Source organism: Trachurus trachurus, assembly GCF_905171665.1.
Source record: "Trachurus trachurus genome assembly, chromosome: 21".
In the NCBI taxonomy this organism is placed as follows: domain Eukaryota; kingdom Metazoa; phylum Chordata; class Actinopteri; order Carangiformes; family Carangidae; genus Trachurus; species Trachurus trachurus.
In genome coordinates this window covers 32,249,112-32,274,590 of record NC_139899.1, presented here as the reverse complement: position 1 = coordinate 32,274,590, position 25,479 = coordinate 32,249,112, and the positions used below count along the sequence as shown (strand labels likewise).

At 41.6% G+C, this 25,479-nt stretch overlaps 1 protein-coding gene across 1 annotated transcript in view; it reads right to left on the bottom strand.

Moving 5' to 3' along the window:
• plcl1 (phospholipase C like 1) overlaps positions 1-25,479 on the bottom strand; it is a gene marked incomplete at its 5' end in the record, with an annotated part of 162,087 nt that overhangs the window by 64,967 nt on the left and 71,641 nt on the right. The window lies entirely within an intron of this gene.

The following is a 25,479-nucleotide window of genomic DNA, read 5'->3' as shown; positions in this document are numbered from 1 at the left end:
GCTCCGTTTCGTATCGTTCCGTCATTATCTCATAGCGTGGTGGTTGTGCAGGTCACAACTTGTCTACAAAAGCGCTGTGGAGTTTTGGGATGTTGAATTTGATGAGTTTAATGAGGGAAACCAAGAAATTCCATTAGCCTCCATAGCGTAGCTCTGAGCAGCCAGCTGCTGCGCTCCGCCGTACTGAAAATAGCTTACACCTACAATTAAAGGTAACGAACCTACTGCTATGACTATAGCGATTATGGCAATGGGCCAATTTGCCAAAATGTTGAACTATCCCTTTAAGATTATACTTTATTATCAGATCACTCTGAAATTTGTCTTGCGTCCCATGACGTCCAAAGTTTCACATAAATAATAACAAAATACAAAAAACATACATTTACAGAAAGCATAAATGTTACCCTCAAAAGTCACATTTAAAGAAAAACACAAACTACCTCCTAACTCCTCACAACATAAATCCAACATTACAAAGTGTCTTTGGTGCAACAGCCAGTGCTCAGTCTGTACATGAACGTTAAAGCTTAAAACCAGAAAACTACCTGGTATTTTATTTTGAAGGACTTGTTCGTTCCTCACCATGGTAACAACATTTTTTTAACCTGAGGGTCATTTTGGCATCAGAAGCTTTTTGTTGTCTGGATTTTTTACACAATTAAGAATTTATCATCAAAACATTGAAGAGACCAAATTTAAAAATCTGTTTTTCAGGTTTGAAAATAAATCAGGTTCATTTTTTATTTTTTTATTTTTCAGCAGAGGAACAAAAAGCCTCCGTTCATCTGCTGTTTGTCTCTGTTTTCTACTTCACTTGCTAAATTTAGCTGCACTCTCTCTCATATTAAGACTGTTGCTCAGTGACCTCGTCCACCAGATGTCCACTGTCGTATTAAAACACTCCGAGCTCCAACACCACGTCTCAGTCTCAGTCTCAGTCTGAGTCTGAGGAAACCACTCTTAGAACCAGGTGAAGATCAGCTACTCAGGTGTTTCTACTTTATTATTTCTATATTTGACTGGTGACGCAACCAACCAGCTGTTTCCAGATGTGGCTCCTTCCAGATGTCAGCTGTTCCTCACAGCAGCTCATTTAAATACATGTAGGGTCTCAAAAAGCCTAAAAGAGTCAAAAATTTGAAAACTTGAATATTTTAGGCCTTAAAAAGTCTTGGTAACACTTTATTTGACGTCTATCTCTATAACACATTATAACCATACTTATAATGAGTTATAATTCAGCTATAGCACTGCATAACTATAGTTATAAACACGCATAAATGATCATAATGCTTTATAACAATAATTATAACACACTATAAAGAATTTTATCATGACTTTTAAGGTCAGGTATTATAATATGTTATAATTTCTTAATAGTTAGTTAGTAACTGGCTGACAATGCCCACATCGATAATGCATTATAGGTTATAATGTGTTTATAATTGGCTTATAAACGTGTATAACTATCATTATAAACACTCTAGTCTATTATTCTATGATGTGTTATGCTTATTGTTATAAAGTATTATGATCATTTATGAGTGTTTGTAACTATATATTATACAGTGCTATAACTGCAGTATACATATAGATACGTGTCAAATAAAGTGTTACCAAAGTCTTAAATTCACTGAAAGATTGTTTCAAGTCTTAAATAACTTTGGACAGGTCTTAATTTTCTTAACGCTACCTCAATAAAATGCTCCTGTGACACTTCTTTCTGCTTTATTGAATGTATTTTCAACTACAGTACAAAGAGCCCAACGTGCAACTTATATCGGCTATACAGCCAATTTACTTTGCAAGTAATTTTGTGACTCTGCTTTTCTTTTGTTGGTTTTTTGTTTGTCATGACATAGGTCTTAAATTTTATCCATAACAGTCTTAAGTTTGAGTTTGTGAAATTTTTTATTATTAATATTATTTTTCTAAGATTATTCTTAGAAAAATAACTTTCTGCCTCTGTAAACTCCTCCTGTACCGGACACAACATTTTAAAAACATAAAATAAAAACATCAAAGGATTAAACAACAAGTTTGTTAAAGTTTGCGTTTTCACAAATCATCAAATGACCCTTTCAGATTGACCTGGTGACCCTCGACCAATCAGCAGCCTCTGACCGTCAAGCTGCAGTTCCTCTCCTGACCAGCAGAGTGAGTCTCCAGAGGCTCAACATGTTAAAAACACAGCTGCTCTTCATTTATTATTCAACTCAGTTGTTTTTTATTATTATGTATTATTTTATTAATTCTGAACTTCCTGCTCGGTTTTAAACTCTCTGCTGCTGCAGTTTGTGTTTGAACTTGAATAAAAAGCGTCTGACTGAAGCTTCTGTTGGAGTCTGAAATGTTTTTGTGGAGGAAGTGGAAATAAAATTCAACTCAAGTTTTTCTCAGTGAAAATTTCTCTTCATCATTTTATAAAATACACAATAAAACACTGAGGACAGAGAGAAAGAGAGAGAGATCATCATCGTTTCCTCCTCTCCTGCGCCTGGTACCAAACTGAGAACTGCAGTAGATCCATCGTATCATTTAATATAAACTATTTTTTTTTTCTTTATAAATAACAACTTGCAACTGCCTAATGACACCCAATCTGTGTATAAGAGAGAGACAGCACAGCACACGCATATACAGTATAAATGTATTGTATATATACTCACCCCCCCCCCCCTTTTTTTTAAATTAATTCATTCATTCATTCATTTTATTTGTATATATTTGAGTCTGTGAGTTGTATTTGTTTTGTTTCATTGATGCTTGATGCTTTGGCGACATACTGTAGTTCTAGTAACATTCATGACAATAAAGAGAATTTGAATTGAAATGAGAGAGAGAGAGAGATCGTCCTCGTCCCGTTCACTACTCCAACACGTATTGATTTCCAATTCCAATAGCTGCACAGCTCACACACACACACACACACACACACACACACACACACACACACACACACACACACACACACACACACACAACGAGGTCAGAGTCTCCACTAACTCGTTCGTTTCTCTTCTCTCACGTAACCGTCCCACAAAATGTCTTTTTTATTAAGTTGGTCAGACGAGCTTAGAGAGAAAGCAGGTCAGCGGGTATTTAGGTGGACAGAGGCAGGAGCACACACACACACACACACACACACACACACACACACACACACACACACACTGGACATGAGGAAACACTGGTGTGTGTGTGTGTGTGTGTGTGTGTGTGTGTGATGTTTCCAGCTCGGCCCCTGACACACGATGTCGTCCAGGAAACTACGGCCACATCCTCCCAAAGCCTTTAATGCATCTATCAGTTGTAATCCAGCGGCTGCATTAAGCTGCTGCTCCTCTCTCTCTTTCTCTTTTCTCTCTTTCTCTTTTCTCTCCTTTTCTCTCTGTCTCTCTATGTCTCTTTCTCTCTCTCTGTCTCTCTGGTTTGTTTTACTTCTCTTCAGCTCAGATTTGATCGTTCTCTCCATCACAGAGGAAGTCGCTGCCAGGGAAATAAAACCTCAGCACAGATGGAGAGACGACGACGACGACAACGGAGAGAGAAAGAGAGAAAGAGAGGAAAGGTCAGACAAGTAAATAAAGAGAATGGGTTAAAAATGAGAGGAGGAGGAGGAGGAGGAGGAGGAGGAGGCCCTGGGGCACAGACGGAGAAACACACAAACACACAAACAAATGACACAGACAGAAATAAATAAGAGAGAGAGAGAAGGAGCAAATTGAATGAGAGAACAGGAGAGATGAGAGGAGGAGGAGAAGGAGGAAGGACGAAGTGGCGGAGGAAGAGGGGAAAGGAGGCGGAATAGGAGGAAGGAGGAGGAGGAAGAAGGATGAAGAGGAGGAGGAGGAAGATAGGGAGGAAGGAAGAGGAGGAGAGGGAGGAGCAACAGTTGAAGAGTATGAAGGAGGAAGAGGAGGAGGAGGAGGAGGAGGGGGAGGAGGAAGAAGAGGAGGAAGGATGAAGAGGAGGGGGAGGAAGGAGGAGAAGGATGAAGAGGAAGAGGAGTAGGAAGGAGGAGGAAAGAGGAAGAGGAGGAGGGAAGAGGATGAGAAGGAAGAGGAGGAAGAGGAAGAGGAGCAGCAGGAACAACAGGTTTGTTTCTGTCACTTTTCCATCACTTTCTTCAGTCAAACCCTGAACATGTGTCAGAGTTTCACCAAGTCGTGACCTCCTCCTCTTCCTCCTCCTCTTCCTCCTCCTCCTCTTCCTCACACAGGTGCAGTTTTCAGTTTGATCTTTGACCAACAAATCGGACACATTTAAAAAAAAAAAAAAAAGAAAGAAAGAAAGAAAGAAAGAAACACGGATGCAGCATCAGAGAAACTAAACTAAACTCTCTGAGCTTCCTCTGTTTCCAACCAACTGTGTGAAGCTGCTGTTCAACACCTCCATGTTCCTGTGACCTTCAGCATGGACCAGCTGTAACCAGCTCTAACACTCAATGGATAGTTACAACTGTACACACACACACACACACACACCCACACACACACACACACACACACTGAATACACACACACACATACACACTGTAGCTACACAATGTCGGCTCATTCATCAGCCTCACGCTGCGTCTGCACTCGCCTCACTGTTTCCATCCATTGACCAACTGCTACAACTTGTTAACCTTGTGCATGCTGCTCACACACACACACACACACACACACTGCAGAACACACACACACACACACACACTGCTGAACACACACACACACAGAGACCAACACCTGGCAGTTGCGTAAATCCATTCCCAATCCCGTCCCATGATCCGGCTAATGATCCCTCAGCACATCGGCACTAGATTAGCACAATAGATTACTGCACTGCTGTCGGCATCCACAGACCTACAGCCGCTAATCCACAGCTGTGTGTCGCGCACGCACGCACACACACACACACACACACACACACACACACACACACACACACACACACACACACACACACACACACACACACACACACACAGATGGCTGACACTTCATTTTAATTACTTAACTAAGATTATTATTTATGTAATGTTGTATGAAACAGCTCACGGTGGAAATAAAGCTTCTAAAAGGACAAAGGACAGTCCTCCTGTTGTCCTCTTGGGTCAGGGAGGGGAGGAAGGAAGGAAGGACAGAGGGAAAGATGGGAGGAAAGAAGGAAGGAAGGAAGGAAGGAAGGACAGAGGGAAAGATGGGAGGAAAGAAGGAAGGGAGGAAGGAAGGACAGAGGGAAAGATGGGAGGAAAGAAGGAAGGGAGGAAGGAAGGACAGAGGGAAAGATGGGAGGAAAGAAGGAAGGGAGGAAGGAAGGAAGGAAGGACAGAGGGAAAGATGGGAGGAAAGAAGGAAGGGAGGAAGGAAGGAAGGACAGAGGGAAAGATGGGAGGAAAGAAGGAAGGGAGGAAGGAAGGAAGGAAGGAAGGAAGGAAGGAAGGAAGGAAGGAAGGAAGGAAGGAAGGAAGGAAGGAAGGAAGGAAGGAAGGAAGGAAGGAAGGAAGGAAAGAAAGAAAGAAAGAAAGAAAGAAAGAAGGAAGGTAGGAAGGAAGGAAGGAAAGAATGAAAGAAGGAAGGACTGTGGAAGGAAGGAAGGAAGGAAGGAAGGAAGGAAGGAAGGAAGGAAGGAAGGAAGGAAGGAAAGAAAGAAGGAAAGAAAGAATGAAAGAAAGAAGGAAAGAAGGAAAGAAAGAAAGAAAGAATGAAAGAAGGAAGGACTGTGGAAAGAAGGGAGGAAGGAAGGAAGGAAGGAAGGAAGGAAGGAAGGAAGGAAGGAAGGAAGGAAGGAAGGAAGGAAGGAAGGAAGGAAGGAAGGAAGGAAGGAAGGAAAGAATGAAAGAAAGAAGGAAAGAAGGAAAGAAGGAAGGAAGGAAGGAAGGAAGGAAGGAAGGAAGGGAAGGAAGGAAGGGAACAGACTGGGCCAGTTTGACCAGGAGGGTCACGGTGCGTTCAGGACGTCGGTGAGTCGCACGTTGTTTTTTTAAAAAGCTGAAAGTCCCCTGCTTCAATCAGAGCAAAGCATTCTGGGACGGAGCAGAAAAGCTTTTTACTTTGGGAACATTATTTTCCAGCTCGTGCACAGACAGAAGCTTTTGAAATCATCTGCAATGGGAACAACATTGCGCTGCGAGACATTTTTTTTTTGTCAGCGTGCAGAGATCAGAGTGAGTGTTGCAGAGTGAAGACGCTCAGACAGAGAAACAAAGAGCGAGTTCTTCATTGTTATTACTGTTATTATAATAATGATCCTCAGACACGGAAAAAGGTCAGAGTGTTTGTCTCAGTGTCTGAAGGAACGACATCACCAGGTTTTATTTTAATGGTTTTAAAATGTGACCTCTGACCTCTGAACAAACCACTAAAACACTTTCCTCTGTTGTCTCTGAGTCTCACCTGTCTGACTCACCTGTCTGTGGCTGAAGCTCATCACAGAGAACAAGTCCGTAACATATTTTAACATCTGACCTCTGACCTCTAGCTACTGTACAAAACTCTTGGGACAAATCTGACAACTAGAGATGCACCGAACATTTCAGCCAAAAGACTTTTAAAGGTGTTCAGAAAAGAAAATTGATTCTGAGCCCAATATGGGTCCTAACATTAGTGTAATAACTCATCTATCAGACGATGGAGCCAAGACTTTGTACAAAATTCTATTTTCAAGTAAATCTGGGATGAAAGTGGGGTAGTTTTTTTTCGCAGGTGCACGAATTATGCGTCATGTTGCTCATGATTCATCAGCCACTGATAGGCTGTTGGATCGGTCATCCGTCAATCAAATGTCTGAGACAAACGAGGAGACTGGTCCACCACCACCGACACAAACTCTCCTCCGTCCCCACTCCTCTCTTCTCCTCCAGATCCCTGCGCTCCATCACTTAGCCTCGCTAGCTAAGTTAGCAAGCTGTAACGTAGCAAGTCTACTAGCTAACATTTAGCTACGTTAGCTAAACACACTCACACATATACACACGGAGCTCGGTCTCGCTCCAAACATTGAATATCCCGCCCGCTTGATAATGACCAATGATCAAGAAATTTGTTTTCCTTACTCGGGTAAACTCGTGCAGAAACTCGTAGAAGGGGATGCGACAAACAGGACAAACGGCCGTTTCTGAACACCTTTAACACCAAAACAACACGGTCGAAACAGGATGTTGTGATGAAAGGGCAGTGAAAGCCCTGCTGGAAGCCTGAGATGGACTGTGGCAACACACTGACACACTGCACTTTATATTATATATGTTTTCTTGTTTTTATTGTTGTTATTATTGTTATTATTTATTGCTTAGGCTTTTAGGATGAATTATTATTATTATTAACATTATTTTAAATGCTGCTATTATCTGGGAACGTCTCAAATGGAAATTTCGTTGTATGATATACAATGACAATAAAAGCATCTTAGAAAAGCAAAAGCCGCGGCCAGCACGTGGCTGTTAGCTCCATTAGCTCCGTTAGCTCTGTAGCTCCGTTAGCTCTGTAGCTCCGTTAGCTCCATTAGCTCCGTTAGCTCTGTGGCTCCGTTAGCTCCGTTAGCTCTTTAGCTCCATTAGCTCCGTTATCTCTGTAGCTCCGTTAGCTCTGTAGCTCCGTTAGCTCCGTTAGCTCTGTAGCTCCGTTAGCTCTGTAGCTCCGTTAGCTCCATTAGCTCTGTAGCTCCATTAGCTCTGTAGCTCCATTAGCTCCGTTAGCTAGGCAGACGAACTGGAGCAGTCCGTTTATTGAATGAAATGAGCAGCGCTACTTAAAGCAGAAGTAAGTGATATTTTTGTGTTAATATAAGTCTTAAATAGTTCTATCTTCCGACAGCAATCACTTACATAGAGTGTTTGGACCGAAACACAGTCACTCTGCTCTGCTGTAAGCCGAGGAGAAAACTTTTCTCGTATCCTACAAGTTTTATCCAATGAGGAGAGAGAACGGCATGCAGGGCTGTGTGTGCAGCCAAGGGATGCGCCTGAATGTGGTGACGTAGGGACGAGGACTGTTATGGTGCGTTCAAGGCAGCTCGTAACTCGTGTTTTTCCGACCTGTGAAGTCGTATCAGTTCGATCTGGTACGAGTTCACGGGTCGGAAGTTACGAGTGGCCGTTATAGTGACTTTCACCGGTAAAACAGGTCGGAGAAACACGAGTGGGTTGCCTGGAACGCTACAAAGTCGTAAGTTGTGACTTGAAGCTGTAATTTACGGTTTCAAAAGCCTGCAGCATTAGCCAAAACGACCGGATCGCTTACTTCTGCTTTAAATAACCCATGTAGTAGGCTACTTGTGTAGTACATAGCCTACGTGTGTCTGTGTTTTTAAAGTTTAGCGTTCTCAGAGTTTCATTTTCATCAGGAGTCGTGTAAACATGATGTACCACGAGTCTCAGTTGTCATGGAAACATCACGCTCTGCCAGCTGTGCTGCATTTAGACCAGAGTGAAAACAAACGTGTCTAACAGCTGAAAAATGAAACAAGGCATCACTGTTTACCACTAGTATGTGTGAAAACACTGTGAACTTTATTTTATTTTTATATTGTGCAATTTTGTAAGTGATTTCAATGAAGCATGAATATTAATTTATACAGCTGTCAAAAGGTCAAAGGTCAATATCACAGCGTGTTAATGTGTCAAACTAAGGAATTGACATTGATGAGTTATTATCGCATTAACTTTAACAGATCTGACAGAAACTTTAATATGAAGAAAAACACTTTCTTTTTGCCAAACACACACACACACACACTAAAGGAGCAGAAAGGATTAAAAAAAAATCTAATAAACACTTTGAGGAGTCGTGTGAAACCAAAGTGATTAATTGATATCCATGACCAGAGGTGTGTGTGTGTTTATGAATCTGTGGGTGGTAGAGAGTCTGTGTAAATGTGTGTGTGTGTGTGTGTGTGTGTGTGTGTGTGTGTGTGTGTGTGTGTGTGTGTGTGTGTGTGTGTGTGTGTGTGTGTGTGTGTGTGTGTGTGTGTGTGTGTGTGTGTGTGTGTCAGCTTGTGCCCACTGCTTGTGTTTGTGTGAGTCATCCAATAAAAGGTGTAATAACTCTGAGCTCCACTCTGCTCCGATCAATACCAACGATCAACGATTATCTGTGACCGATCAGAATCACATGAGCTTTAACACGACCTCACATCCTGTGTGTGTGTGTGTGTGTGTGTGTGTGTGTGTGTGTGTGTGTGTTGTACCACTCTCTCTTCATCCCACCAATTATTTAATTATTTCTTCTTTTTTTTCTTTTCAATGAATGAAAATGAGTCGTCCGCCACCGTGGTTACCGAGAGGTTGTCACGGCAACTGGACCAAAGATGCTCGGTCTCCTATGAAACAACAACAGCTGAGCGACGGCCAGAGGAGCTTCTACAGATCCATCCCATAGTCCAGGAGTAGATGTTTGTACACAAATGACACAGATATTGGGAATAAAGGGCTGATCAGTATAAAAATGCGTCATGTAAACACGTCAGTTGGAAGATTCTGGTCTGATTCGGCTCAATTGGGAAAAAAACTGAGGGTGGTTTGTGACGATCCTTAATCTGAACCACGTCCATGTAAAATTAACACCTATTAGAGCTGTCAACCAATATTTTAAATTTGAATATATATTTGAATATTTAAAAATATGGAGATTCAAATGTGAAAATTAATTTTCAAATGTGGAAAAAAACACACAAGTGGCTGCTTTGCGAGTGGGCGCACTGACCCGTCATAGGTGTTGCACTTCCACAGCGTCACTCACTGCTGAAAGTGAAAGTAAGACGCGACAAGAAGAGGTCTATGGTCTTAACAGCCTATAGATATTCTAATGGATTGAACCTATGTGTGTTTTTTTAGAGCGAATATTCAAAGGTCATTTTCGAGCTGTTTCGACAGCCTTAACTTTGTTCCCATGGTGACTTCCTGCTCAGCTGCAGGTGAGTGACAGAGAGGCAGCGTCGTTCTTACAGGTGATGCACATGCAGACGTGGTCATCACTGGCTCATACTGCCGGCCCCTCAGTGTAACTGTCTGCTGTGAAACAAGACTGCAGGTGTCGACGCCCTGAGGTGACGACACGAGGAGCTGATAAAACATGAACTGACAGTATGAATGGGTCAAAGTCATTGTTAAGTCATTGCTAAGAGCTGGATATGAAGACCATTATTATAACAAAGAGAAAGTTGAGATTAATGTATTAAAATAAATTATTTTTCAACAAAGTAAAGATAGATGGGCATTAGATACTTGGGGTAAACCAAAACTGCGTACTTACTGCAAAATACAACAGGTATTTGGCCCAGAAAACTATGTTTTCTTGTATAATTTGTCTAAAAAGAAAAGATCCCTGTGTGCTCTATGAGAGCTGGTATTCTTGGTCTTCATATTGAGACAGGCAGAGATGTCGGCACAGCAGAAGATGATAGAATTTGTAACTTATGTGACATTCAGAGGTGGAGAATGAAATTCATTTAGTGTTCTACTGTCCTTTCTATGACTCTGTAAGACAAAAACTGTTCAGTAAAGTAAATTTGTGTGGTTGGACGATGCTGAGAAGCTAAAACTTCTTTTTTATTTGAATATTTTTGCATTTTCTTTATTTCTTGAAAAGGCTTGGGCAACGAGACGAAGAGCGATATATAGTTGAGTACTGAAAGTAATCTGAAATAGTTTATTTATGTCACACCTGTGTGGCAGGTAACACCAACAGGAAGGACTGTCTAGTTTTTGTTTTTTGTATTTGTTATTGTGTCTTATGGGATGGACCACAGTGGTGGCATGACACGAAAATAAAACATTCATTCATTCATTCATTCATTGTTATCGTTAACGGTTGAACGGTTACCCCCACACTGGATGTGGAGCAGCTCCCGAACTGCTCCGCTCTGGAACGATTGTGTCCTCCGCCGTCGCCAACACACACCGGATCGGACACACGAGATCTCGCGAATTCACGCATAATCACGTGATACCGCCGGCTGTACACTGCAAAAACTCAAAATCTTTCCAAGAATATTTGTCTTATTTCTTGTCAAAATGTCTCATTTCTAGTCAAAACTAATTTCTTTCCACTTTAAATAAGACTCAAAAATGAACTTGTTTTTAGATCATTTTCACTTGTTTCAAACAAATTTTCACTTGAAATAAGTAGAAAAATCTGCCAGTGAAGCAAGTTTTTTGTGCTTGTAATACGAAAGAAAAACTTCCTCCACTGTCAGATTTTTCTACTTATTTAAAGTGGAAAATTTGCTTGAAAAATTTTTAAAGTGTCTAAAAACAAGCTACTTTTTAAATGTGATGAGTCTTATTTTAAGTATAATTAGATTTGTTTTGACTAGAAATGACATTTTGACTAGAAACAAGACAAATATTCTTGGTAAGATTTTGAATTTTTGCAGTGTAGTCTTTGGGAAGAGAACCACAAAGCCATCACATGGTGTCGACGGGTGAAAAGACGCCTCGAACCTCTGACCTGTTGACTTCGGGTCTGTCCCCGCCCATTATGACTTTTCAAGTTATGAGACTTGATCCGAGTTAAACATGTATGACAACATGAGTATTTTATTTTGAAAATCAACCAGGGTTTTATTTTGTATTTTGTACCCGATTTCCTGCTCTGTGCTGAATTGATGCGCAAGAGGGCTGCATAGGGGAATACGACGACTCTGCTCATGTCAACATGCTGCTTGGTGCATGTTCACACACCTCATGATCAGATTATTTGATTGTGTGTCCATAGAAACAGTGTTTTTAATCTGATTAAGACATTCTGTGCATGTGAACACAACTAGTGTGTGCGGTGGGCGGGGCCTCCTGCATTCCACTTCCTGTTTGACTCTGGAGACTCGCTCCATCTGGGAACATGTCAACACTCGTCTGAGGCACCGAGGTGTGTGTGTGTGTGTGTGTGTGTGTGTGTGTGTGTGTGTGTGTGTGTGTGTGTGTGTGTGTGTGTGTGTGTGTGTGTGTGTGTGTGTGTGTGTGTTGTCTCTCAGGAGCTTCGGCCTCACGCTGCTCAGGTGATTGTGAAGGACGACAGAGGTGACGGGGACGTTTCAATCACAACAGGTTTTACACCACAGGGTCTCACACACACACACACACACACACACACGTATAGCCTACACACACACACACACACACACACCAACAGGCTCCTCTCTGGCTTTCTGCCCGTCTGCCCTCATATAATGAAGAGAATCTCTAAAGGATTTCAACAAGGCTTTCAGCTTCACCTCGGCTCAGTCCACACACACACACACACACACACACACACACACACACACCTATACAGGTACGGGTGGTTTATAAGGTCTTTTTTCCCATACCAGTTCATACCATGGTTTATGGAGGCACCACTTTCCTGTGGTTGTAGAGAGCTGTAACAAACATTAAGCTGGTATTTCTGAATTTAGAAAAATTCCCCACTATTCAGAATTCAATTCTAGTAAAAGAATCTGGAGATATGAAGGCCTGACATTCTACAGGACTGTGAGGACGGGGCGGGAGGAGGCGTTTCCAGACATGAATATGACTTAGGAGGACCATCCTGGTATATCGAGACATTACTCATACACATACACAAGCCTATCAAACCCTTAGTTATGAGGACCAACCTGCTATAACTGGACATCACTCATACACATACACAAGCCTATCAAACCCTTAGTTATGAGGACCAACCTGCTATAACTGGACATTACTCATACACATACACAAGCCTATCAAACCCTTAGTTATGAGGACCAACCTGCTATAACTGGACATTACTCATACACATACACAAGCCTATTAAACCCTTAGTTGTGAGGACCAACCTGCTATAACTGGACATTACCTATACAAGATATATACAAGGTATACAGAAGGGAACAACCACTGGGCTAAAACGGGGCTGTATATACACTAAAAAATGGGTATTTGGACTTCCGGTTAGCTGCAGCCCAAAATGGCAGCATAGAGAACTCGCTCCCGATCAGTACTCGATAAAATTCCCCGAACTCGACAACCTTGATAGAAATAGATAACCTGAAGCCGAGATGGAACGGGGTGGGAAAACAAGAAGACAAAGAAAACAAAGATACACGAGAAAACAACAAGAAATGACCGAAGACGGAGACGACACGACAGGCACGGACTCAGACCGTGAGGAAGAGCACATGGGGACACAAGCGGCTATGCTAATACGAACGGGACTGAAAGATATCGCCAAAGAAATAAAAGATTTTAAAACCGAAATGAAAGCAGAGTTCACAGCATTCAAGGAAGAAATAAAAAAAGAAATGAAAGAAGAACTCGAGGATTTAAAAAAAGACGTTAATCAGCGGCTCACAGAAACAACAACAGAGTTAGCTACACAAGACAAGAGACTCACAGAGGCAGAAGAGAGAATTGAAGAGATGGAAACCTGGAACATAGAGGCAAAAGAGGCCCTACTCCAATTGATGAAACAACAGAAAATATTACAAGACAAGCTGACAGACCAAGAGGGAAGAAATCAACGGAATAATATCCGCATCTTCGGTCTGAAAGAGGGAACTGAGGGCAGCTCAGTGGCACAATTCATTGAACAACTTCTGAAACAAGAACTACCGCTGCCGATAAGCATGGAGCTACAAATACAACGGGCACACCGAGCTCTAATGCCGAAACCAGACGCTGATAAACCTCCGAGATCGATCGTGGTGAATTTTCTTCAGTACACGGTGAAGGAGACGGTGCTGAAGGAAGCCTGGAAGAAAAAGATCCACTACCAAAACCAACCACTCTTCTTTGATCACGACTACGCCGCTGAGGTTATCCGGAAAAGAAAAGAATACAACGGTATTAAAAAAACCCTAAAAGAGAAGGGAATACGCTTCCAGACGCCCCTGACGAAAATAAGGATCCATTGGGAAGCCGGACCGCGGACATACGAGAGCGCACAGGAGGCTGCAGAGGAGCTGCACAGGAGGGGAATCACGGCGGAGTCACCGGGGAGAGGCGCAGCCAGGACGGGGACGGAGGAGCGGTTCCAGCGGGCGCTGCCGTGGCAATTAACCGGGAACCCAGAAGACACTGTTGCGCGAATCAAGAAAAAACTACAAGACTTTCAAAGGAAATGATGGTCTAAGGTATGTGAGTGCATTAAAACAGACAGAAAAGGACACGAAAGGACAGACCTGAAGTGATTGAACTCGTAAAACCGGTCATAATATTGATCAGTCTTCATATACTACGTATATCTGATCGATGAGAACATGTTTACCTAGGAGGTTAATGCACAGACATTACTGGACAATTAGACCAAACCTACCTAGAGAGGGGCCCCCATACACAGTGGGATTTCCCCCTCAACCCACACAGGTAATGTGGGAGGCACACACAAGGACACATGCCTATTTTTGGAAGTTAAACTGTTCTATGTTATACGTTCTATATCAAACGGTTCTGTTTTTGTTTGTTGTTGGTTACTATGGCTACGATGTGGATCCAAAGATTGAACGACTGAAGTATGAGTAATATCTCACTAGTGTCACTAAACATAAATGGGCTAAACAACCCGGTTAAGAGAGGCAAGGTAATTTTGAAAATGAGGAAAGTTAAAGCACAAATCATCTTCCTCCAGGAAACCCACTTATCCAAGGAGGAGCATGAAAAGCTTAAGAAGTTTGGTTATAGGAAAACTTACTATAGCACATGCAGGCAAAGCCGAAAAAGAGGGGTTGCTATAATGATACAAAACACAGTTAATTTTGAATGCCTGAAAGACATCAACGATGACGAAGGGCGATATGTTATTGTTAAAGGAAAACTAGAGAACAAAATGATCACATTAGTTAATGTCTATGCCCCACCAGAAAGTGACAAGCATTTCTTTAAAGCTTTATTTTCCACCATATCATCTGAGGCAGAAGGTATTATGATGTGTGCAGGGGATTTTAATGTCATTCTGGATCATAAGATAGATACAACAAGCAAAAGAAAGAATAAGATCCACCTAACTAAATTCATGAATATGTCACTGAAGGAACAGGGTATGAAAGATGTGTGGAGGGAATTTCATCCAACGGAGAAGGATTATACACACTACTCTAACACACACAAGACTCACTCCAGAATAGACTATGTATTTATGAATAGCTGGGACCTGCACAGGGTGAAAGAGTGTAAAATTGGGGTGGCGGATGTTTCTGATCATAATGCAGTTCACTTAACTGTACTTCTGGATAGTAGACATAAAAACACAACATGGAGAATGAACGTGGGAATAATGAACAGTAAGGTAATAACTGAACAAATTAAAAAAGAAATAAAGAGCTGTATAGAAGATAATGATACAGAAGAAGTTAAACCAACTATCCTATGGGACACTCTAAAGGCAGTAATTAGAGGAAAATTAATAGCTATAACATCACAGCAAAAGCAATTCGTATGGAATGGTAAAAGACCACGGATAAAGTACTCTACGCTGCAATTGGGAAAAGAAAAAGGCGGTATGGGACTCCCAAAATTAAAAGATTATTACCGTGCAGCACAATTAAGACCAATAATTATGTGGTGTGACAAGGACTATAATGCAAAGTGGAAAGATATTGAAAAGGTGGTGGCAGATACACCAACCCAGGCCCTGGTTGGCAATCTAAAACTAATGAAGTCACTACAAGAATGGATAGACCCAATAACTCTACACACACTGTCTATTTGGTTTGATTTTGTCAGACAACACAAATTAGAAAGGGACATAAAATTGTTAAGCTGGTTTTCTTATGATGACGGATTTAAGCCAGGTGTAAATGACTACAACTTCAGGGATTGGAGTAGGAAAGGGCTCACAGCAATGTGTAAACTAATGAAGAATGGACACATAATGAGCTTCCAGGAGCTGAAAACGGACTATGGCCTTGAAAATAGAGATCATTTTAGATTTCTACAGCTACGGGACTATTTTATAAAGGAAATACAAACTGTGAAAAATCTAAATGGTGTACTTGATGTAATGATCAGGACATACAATGGAATTAATAGCTATAACATCACAGCAAAAGAAGCTTAAACAAGCAGCCTATCTCAACTTGACTGATCAATTAAAAAATCTGGAAACAAAATATCGAAACACGAAGAAAACTCAACTTCTACAAGAAGTGAAGACTATTAAAGAGGAAATAGACAAACTTCTGAAAGATGAGATAGAAAAGAAACTCAGATTTGTGAAACAGCAATACTATGAAACTGGCCCTAAAGCTACTAGAATTCTTGCAAGGCGTATTAGGAAACAACAGGTCCAAAGTACAATACCCAAAATCAGAGACCCACAATCAGACAAATTAGAATATGAGGTAGCGGAAATAGAAAACATATTTAAAAATTACTACAAAAAACTATATTCACAACCACCCTCGTCTAGTGAGGAGGCGAAAAGGCAGTTTCTCAACTCACTCGACTTACCAGCTATTGGGGAATTACAGAATAACAAACTCACAGCTCCTATAACACCTGATGAAATATCCAAGACCATATCCAAACTTAAAGCTAACAAAACCCCTGGAGGAGATGGTTTCCCATCGGAGTGGTATAGAGCCTTTAAGCAGGAACTGATACCTCTCCTTACAGCTTCTTTTAACTGGACCCTCAAGGAAGGCCAATTACCACCATCTTGGAAAGAGGCAATCATTTCGTTAGTCCCCAAAGAGGGAAAAGATACAGAATACTGTAATAATTACAGACCAATATCAGTTCTTAATGTGGACTACAATATATATACATCTATCATAGCACAAAGATATAAGACCCTTATGAATGACCTAATTGATGAAGACCAAACAGGTTTCATCGCAGGGCGCCAAACACAAGATAGCATTAGGAGGACAATCCAGATAATCAATACAATACAATCAAATAAGAACAGCGCAATTCTATTAAGTCTTGACGCTGAAAAAGCTTTTGATAGCGTTAATTGGAATTTCCTATATTTAGTATTAGAACGATTCGGATTTAACAAAGATTCAGTCAATTGTGTTAAAACTATTTACCAAAACCCTACAGCCAGGATAAAAGTTAATGGCAACCTAACAGATAGAATATTACTAGAAAGAGGTACCCGACAAGGATGTTGCCTATCTCCGCTCCTTTTCGCTTTATATATTGAACCGTTAGCACAGGCAATCAGACAGAATGAGAAGGTAAAAGGAATTAATATCAAAGGACAGGAACATACAATAAGTCTATTTGCGGATGATATTTTAATATATTTGGACCACCCCAACACAAACTTTATTCAATTAATGCACCTTATAAATGAGTTTGGGATCCACTCAGGATACAAAATAAATGTAAATAAGACGCAGATTCTGACCTTTAATTATACCCCATCCCTAGAAATCAAGAAAACCTACCAATTAAAATGGCACGCAAAAACTATAAAATATCTTGGTGTAACTCTAACAAAACGACTCTCTGACCTATACAAAGCAAATTACGATCAGATCCATCTCCAGATAAGTAGAGACATAGAAAGGTGGACAACCTTGCTATTAGATCTTAACTCAAGAATTGAAGTAATTAAAATAAATATTTTCCCTAGACTACTTTACTACTTTCTCTCTCTACCTATCAAGATTCCACAGGAAAAGTTCAAAATCTGGGATAAAATGATCTCCAGATTCGTATGGAATGGTAAAAGACCACGGATAAAGTACTCTACGCTGCAATTGGGAAAAGAAAAAGGCGGTATGGGACTCCCAAAATTAAAAGATTATTACCGTGCAGCACAATTAAGACCAATAATTATGTGGTGTGACAAGGACTATAATGCAAAGTGGAAAGATATTGAAAAGGTGGTGGCAGATACACCAACCCAGGCCCTGGTTGGCAATCTAAAACTAATGAAGTCACTACAAGAATGGATAGACCCAATAACTCTACACACACTGTCTATTTGGTTTGATTTTGTCAGACAACACAAATTAGAAAGGGACATAAAATTGTTAAGCTGGTTTTCTTATGATGACGGATTTAAGCCAGGTGTAAATGACTACAACTTCAGGGATTGGAGTAGGAAAGGGCTCACAGCAATGTGTAAACTAATGAAGAATGGACACATAATGAGCTTCCAGGAGCTGAAAACGGACTATGGCCTTGAAAATAGAGATCATTTTAGATTTCTACAGCTACGGGACTATTTTATAAAGGAAATACAAACTGTGAAAAATCTAAATGGTGTACTTGATGTAATGATCAGGACATACAATGGAACCAAACTGAAAGCAGTTTCAGTACTGTACCGAAACTTAAGAGACTCAGAAGATGTCTCCACTCTGTACATTAAGGAGAAGAGGGAGAAGGAATTGAAGATTAACATTACTGTAGAGGAGTGGCAGAGTATGTGTGAAGCACAGCACACAACCACAAATTCGAGAATATGGCGGGAATTCGGGTGGAAAAACCTGACCCGTTTTTTCATCACTCCCAAATTAAAAAGTAAACAAACAGGCTCCCAGCACTCATGTTGGCGTTTATGTGGAGAAAGGGAAGCAAATCATACACACATTTTCTGGGGATGTCAGAAACTTAACCCATTTTGGGAAAACATACACGATATAATTAAGAACATCCTGGGTTATGAAATACCTAAAGAATGTGGTGTTATGTACCTTGGGAACTTGAATCAATATGTCCTGGTCAAAGACAGATATTTAATAAAAATATTACTGGTCACATGTAAAAAAGCAATAAGAAGAAGATGGTATAAGGCCGAGCCACCAGCTGTGAATGAATGGCTAGAAATCATTAGAGAAGTCCATAACATGGAGAGAATGACATATAGACTTAGAATGAAGGAAAATGTTTTTGTGACTAAATGGGAGAAGTGGACCCGATGGGACACAGTTGGGAATACCTGAAATCTGTCTTATTCATATTTTTTCTCTTGGATCTGTATACAGTGTAATTTAACAATGGACACATGTAGCCACGACTGCTGTACTTATTTTTTTCTTTTTGTGTTCTTTTTTCTCAGTTGTATCTGATTTTTCCAACTGCTCCACACGCAGAATGTAATTCATGGATCTACTGTATATGTATACCTTGTTGTTTACATGTGGAGATGAAAAATTTCAATAAAAATTTAAGTTAAAAAAAAAAAAAAGGGTATTTAATTGTTCTAAAATTTGAGTTTGGCACCTGAAAGGAGCACTCTACAGGAGGTTGATTAAGTTTGTGATTTATTTTCATGAGTAACATAACGTTTCTAAAATTATAAAAATAAGTATTCATACTTGTTGTATAATCACACATACAAACTACCAGGAAAAAACCTTTCTTTGTGAGGACCACCTTCGCTGTCTCTACCACCTTCATCGCCTTCATTGTCCCCGATGCTGTCATCATCTCCCTCAGCTTGACTGTCTTCCTCGTCTTCGTCATCTCCATCATCCTGCTCACCTTCGTCCAGCTCTAGGTCCAATTCATCTACAGAAAAGCATATTTGATGCAAAAAATAAATATCGTTGTTGCAGGTCTGTACTTCTGACATGTTATTTTTGGTATAATTTACCAAAACACTACGGCATATTTACTTTATACAGTATATTCCAGGGCTGTATTTACATCCTACCAATTCAGAAAATGAACAAAATGCTGCATACAACTTTGTTACTTTTATCAGTCTCACTGATTTGTTGAATTTATACCAGGGGTCTCCAACCTTTTTTCCTCTGAGAGCTACTTTTGGAAATTGAAAATGGCCGAGAGCTACACTGTAACATTAACTCTTTACGTTCGTAAAATCTGTGTTTCCCACTCTTCATGAAAATAGTAGCCTATTTAAGCCTCTATAATACACAATACTAAAATTTTCTACTCGATATCAACACTCAGGAATCTCTCTCTCTCTCTAACGTCCTCTCCCACTACAGCTGAATTCTTCTAGTACCTCCTCAGTGGGGCGGGGTTGTGGCGGGGCGATGGCGGGTCCACATTGTCTCTCTTTTTTTCGAGCCTCTCATCAGCAGAGGAAACATGATCATCTAGTGCTCCTCATCCTAGGCAGGAAAAAAGAAACCTTTATATTAAACCAAAAGAATCCATAACTGAAATGTGTTAGTGTTGAATTGTGACATGAACAAAGTCAGTTAAAATGGTATAATAGACAATTTCCGTACCAGGACAAGGAAAATTGGAAATGTGGAATATAAAGTTTTAACCATGTCACTACACTATAATATATTGATTAAGCACATGTCTGTAATGTTAAACTTAACATCTTAAAAACTATGAAAACTGAACAACAAATATATCTTGATTTTTAAATAACTAGAATATAATAGGGACATAACGGTATCAGTAATACCAAAAGTCACGATAAGAAAAGTGACTCAATATTATCGTGGGCATGTACAATAAGAAATTATGGTGCTTCTGGTAAATACTGCAGTTTCAATGTGAGACGGTTGTCCATGTCTCGCGTCAGCCGACTGTTAAAGGATTAGTTGGCTAGTTGGCTGGGGTCACGGAAATAAAGCGTTTTGCTTCTCAAAACAATATGCGTTCAAAAGAGTGAAAGTTGGACCCACAGCTATTGACCCCTTGCAGCTACGTCACAATTAGAACGTTACGCGAGAGGCGACGCCATGACGGACGGCAGAAAGTGCTCAGTGATAATGTACTGTGTATGGGTGCCGTCCAACAATGTGGCTCGATCACTTCACACTACAACCTTACAGCATTATCACTTATTTTAAATAGAATATCTACTCATCCGTTACAATATTCTGTTTGTTTTTTTGTTATTCACCGTAGAATATCTCAGTTTTCTGTGCTTTTTCCACTGCTAAGGAGTTAACGTCAGTCAGTGCCACACTCCCCATACAGCAGCTGCTGCTGTCTTTGCTGCTGCTAACTACAGTTAACGGACCTGGAAATTAAAACCTGGTCCGACCTGTGGGTGTTGAAGACCTGACCCGACGTCTGTATAATTAGTGATCATTCTCTGATTAAAGCCGGCTGACAAATAAAAGAAAACAGGAAGCCGTCTTCGTTGTAATCGCCGCGATCCGCCGGCGGCAACTACGTTGTGACGGTGCTATGTTTAATACGAGCGTTAGCTGTTGTTAGCCACAGCATGTAGCTCAGCTAGTTAGCTTCAACTGTGTTTACATCGACTATACACTGTAGATAAACTAACTTATAATGGCATCGATAACGTGTCTGTATATCTTCACACTGGTCCTGTTGCTCATGTAACCCCGCTGCCAGTGGCCAGCCCCCGGTTCTTAGCTCTAGACCAGCAAGGAGTTGGTGCTTGGGACCAGTTTTAAGGACCAATAACCGGTTTTTAAGCGGTGGAAAAGCAAAGAACCGGTGCTAGTCAGGCTCTGGCTCCGAACCAGCACTGGAACCAGCTCAGTGGAAAAGGAGGGGAAACCCTACAACCCCGGTATGTCACAAAACTATAACGCGCCCATTGAATTACATTGACGTTCACTGTTCTTTTGCCGTCTATCATGGCGTCCGCAGCTACCGCGAGTGGAACGTGACGTCACGTGCAAGGGGTCAATAGCTGTGAGAGACAGGGTGACCAGGTGATGATCAGTAATGCAGCGCAGTGCGTGATGGAAGATCAGCCCGACAAATGTACACAGACTATCAGACAATCAGTACGATTATTTCCACTGTGCTCTGGCTCAGCTGACCGGTGGTCAGATGGCGGTTATAGATCTTCACATGTTGAACTCTTTTAAACAAAGGGCAGCCAAACGCCAGGCTAAAGAGAGAGAACTAGCGAGGCTCCTCTGTTCTTTTATTTTTTTCCAGCAGCACTGTCCGGTGCAGGTGATGCACGCTGTCTGTCTGTGTATGTTTGTCCGTCTGATCTTCCACCATGGACTGTGCTGCAACAATCACCCATCACTCTTTCTGCTCTAACCTCTTTTATACAGTCTATAGCTCTAACTCCATCTGGCGAAGTTCAGCATTACATAGCCTATTGAGGTTCATAAAGCTCTCCCTTTAGCTCTGTGCTAAAACAAGGGATGGCTTCATCACTTGTGTCATAATCAGATATGATTGAAACAGCAGTGAAACAGCTGATGGAAACGTGCACAGCTGTCTACAGGTGGCAGCGTGCAGTGATGCGATGGGAGAGAAAGTAGCACCAAGTGATTGCGAGGTCTGAGAGGAGCTCGTTTTTTTTTCCGACTTATAATGAACACACCATAAGTGTCGGGAGTCACTGTCGGGATGCGAGTAACAGCTGTAAACTCGTCCCTCTGCATATTAACAATGAGCCTGTCTGTCTCTCTGCCGGTGCCGCGGTCACACTGTGTGTTACAGGATTTATTAAAACACACAACGTAGTGTACGGATTGTTTGACAGTTTGTTTTGATACTACATGTTTTACCCGGTTTCTTTGTGTCCACTGCTATTTGATTTGCCACTCAGGCCTAGTCCACACGAGCCCGGGGATTTTTGAAACCAGAGTTTTGCTCCGCGTCCACACGAGTGGTGTAATAAAAACACTCCGTACACACGCAACTAGGGATGCACGATAGTTATCGGTCCGATAATTATCGGCCCGATATCAGGAAATTATGACGTCATTTCGATAAATCCGATATCATAACTTATCGGCCCGATAAGATTTATTATATATTTTTTGTCAGCACTGCGGTATGGGTCCTTTTTTTTTTTTTTTTACCAAGCGCTCTCACTCAGAGCGCTCTGCTCTGCTCCTACATGAGACCTGCGGCCTGCAGTGAATGCTGCGTTCAGGTGGCCTCCCTATAATCAGAAAAACAATTTTCTGACTGAAATCAGAATAGTCCCTCATTTCGTCAACTCGGTCATCATTTTGGTAGCTGCCGACTTGACTTGACTAGACTTGTCCCAATTACCCTTATTACACATAAACCATAAATATGAACATAAAAAGGTCTGAAGAACGGCTCGCAAAACGGGAACAGGGAACTTCTGTCAACACGTGAACGCAGCACAGCGTGCGTACTAGGTTTGTAAACACAGAACATGACGGCGCTAATGTGGGGCGGTAATAAAGAAGACAGCTCGCTGAATATCTGTAATAAATGTTCAAATGAAGCTCCACGAGGAGGGAAAATAGCGCGAGCAAACCTGGTCAGTCACCTGAAACATGACGTCGCTCCGACGAGTTTTCAAAGCTACGAGGACGATGCTAACGACGCTAGCAACATAAAGCTAACTGTAAGAAGCCACCGGGACACAAACACACAGACACACTCTCCCTCTCTCTCCCCCTCAACCACACACACACACACACCCCTGCACCCCCCACCCCCTCTCACACAGACACTCTGTCTGTCTGTCTGTCTGTCTCTCCCCCTCTCTGAAAAGTTATTAATTTGTATGGAACCAGCCAAGCTTTTTTAACTTGTGGGATGCACTTTTCCCACTTTGTATTTATTTTAATACCGGCGGCGGCGAATATCGCTACATTTTTTATTTTTTTAAGACGTTAGTTTAGGCGGCAGCTCATTGTTGTTAAGGCGGCCGCCTTAACAGGAAAGCGCTGCGGGAAACCCTGTGTTTGAAAGGCTTGTTAATAGAATATCTTCATTTAAAGAGTCAAAACTGTTTTTGGTTTGTTTATAGTATTGATGTCATGATATATGTTAGGTCCTCACTAGTCTTCCAAGTATGTTATCGGTTATCGGTATCGGCCTTCGGAAGCAGAAAGTTATCGGTTATCGGTATCGGTTTCAAAAAAATGTTATCGTGCATCCCTACACACAACCGTGGAATCCGCTACCAAGTGACGCAATGCACGTGTAATATGCCACAACCATAGACTGTGGCGATGTAAGGTAACAACTTCAGCTTTTCACTTCCCTGTCCTTCCTCTCTCTCTCTGCCCGTTTTAACTCCATCTGGCGAGGTTCAGCATCACATCAGGTACATTAAGGTCTCCATTTGGCTCCGTGCTAAAACAAGGGATGGCTTCATCACTTGTGTCATAATCAGATATGTTTATGTGAACTATCCGAGCAGTAAACTCAGTGAAACAGCTGATGGAAACACACAGCCGTCTACAGGCGGCAGCGCGCAGTGATACGGAGGGAGAGAAAATAGCGCCAAGCGATTGCGAGGTCAGACTTTTTCGTGGACAACGGTTTTGTGATGCAAATGTATCACTCTTTTGAACGCATATTGTTTTGAGAAGCAAAACGCTTTATTTTCATAACCCCAGCCAACTAGCCGGACTGCATTAGTCAACACCAAAACCAGACCGGAACTCTGCTGACGGGACGCAGTCCGGGGAAAGTCACTGTCACAGCACCTAACTGGTGATGGGGACGCCACATAGATTCATGTCAAAAGACCCGAACTATCCCTTTAATCCTTTGGCTACTGGCAAAGGGGCTGTGAGCGACTGGTAGCTCGCGAGCAACGTGTTGGAGACCCCTGCTTTAACATAATCTTTAATATAATCCATAACCAACCTCTGCATCCTCATCTGTGAAGTATGAGGGCTTTGTCAGAAAGGTGTCCTCATAATTCAGGTGTGTCAGGTGAACATCTGACACACAGCACAGTTTGCTGCCTGATCAACATGAAAGGTGGGGGAGGGGACTGTCCTTGCAGGACACTGTGTCCTCACAGTCCTGCGCTGTGTCAGGTAGTTAACAACATTCAACAGTGTATGGACTCGAGAGCACTGTCATAGAACAGATTTATGATTGGATGTAAAAGCATGTCATCACAAGAGTACAGTCAACTTACAGAGTTATCCTTCCATGTTGCAGGATTGGAACCGACCCGTCATCCGGTCATCATTTCCACCAGCAGCTTCCTGTATGTGTGTGTGTGAGAATGACAATAACAAATCTGAGATTACTTTAAGCAGAAACAATACTCTTTCATTCCAAAAATCATCAGTAATGACACCGCCATGTTTACTGCAGAAATGTCAGTACTACAATAAAGACCTGAAGGATCAAAAGCATTTCTAACATATTAAAGCAAGTAACTGTGAAGGTACAAAGCACAACTTGCCTTTTCTGATGCTGCCTCGCTTTCATTGGCCTTCAGCCTTCAGGTCACATGGTGCTTCACAGGGTTCCTGAAATTGGACAGAGGAAATATAGTGTTGTCTCATCACGCCATCACTTAGTGGTCATGTAAAAGAAGACATGAAAAATTTGTCATGTGCAGATGTACACATGCCTACAATGACCAGGCTGGCCATCTACTACACCTAATGTTGTGAACCTGTTCAATATTCATTCATTAAATATCACACCCAAGAGCGGCAACAGCGCCCACTGATCTGTATCGAGACTGTTGTTATTCCTTCACCCGGGTCAAAGGATGCTGTGTGTAAAACCACGCTGTGGTGCAGACGATGGCCTTGCGACAACCTCGCCCCCGCTGAGGAGGAACTAGAAGAACTCAGCTGTAGTGGAAGAGCACCTTTACTGAGCCCAGCTGTGCCGTGCCGTGACTGTGTAGTCGAAAAGCGCCACAAGTCTCCTGAACCCTCCACTTGCAGTTGACTTGAAAA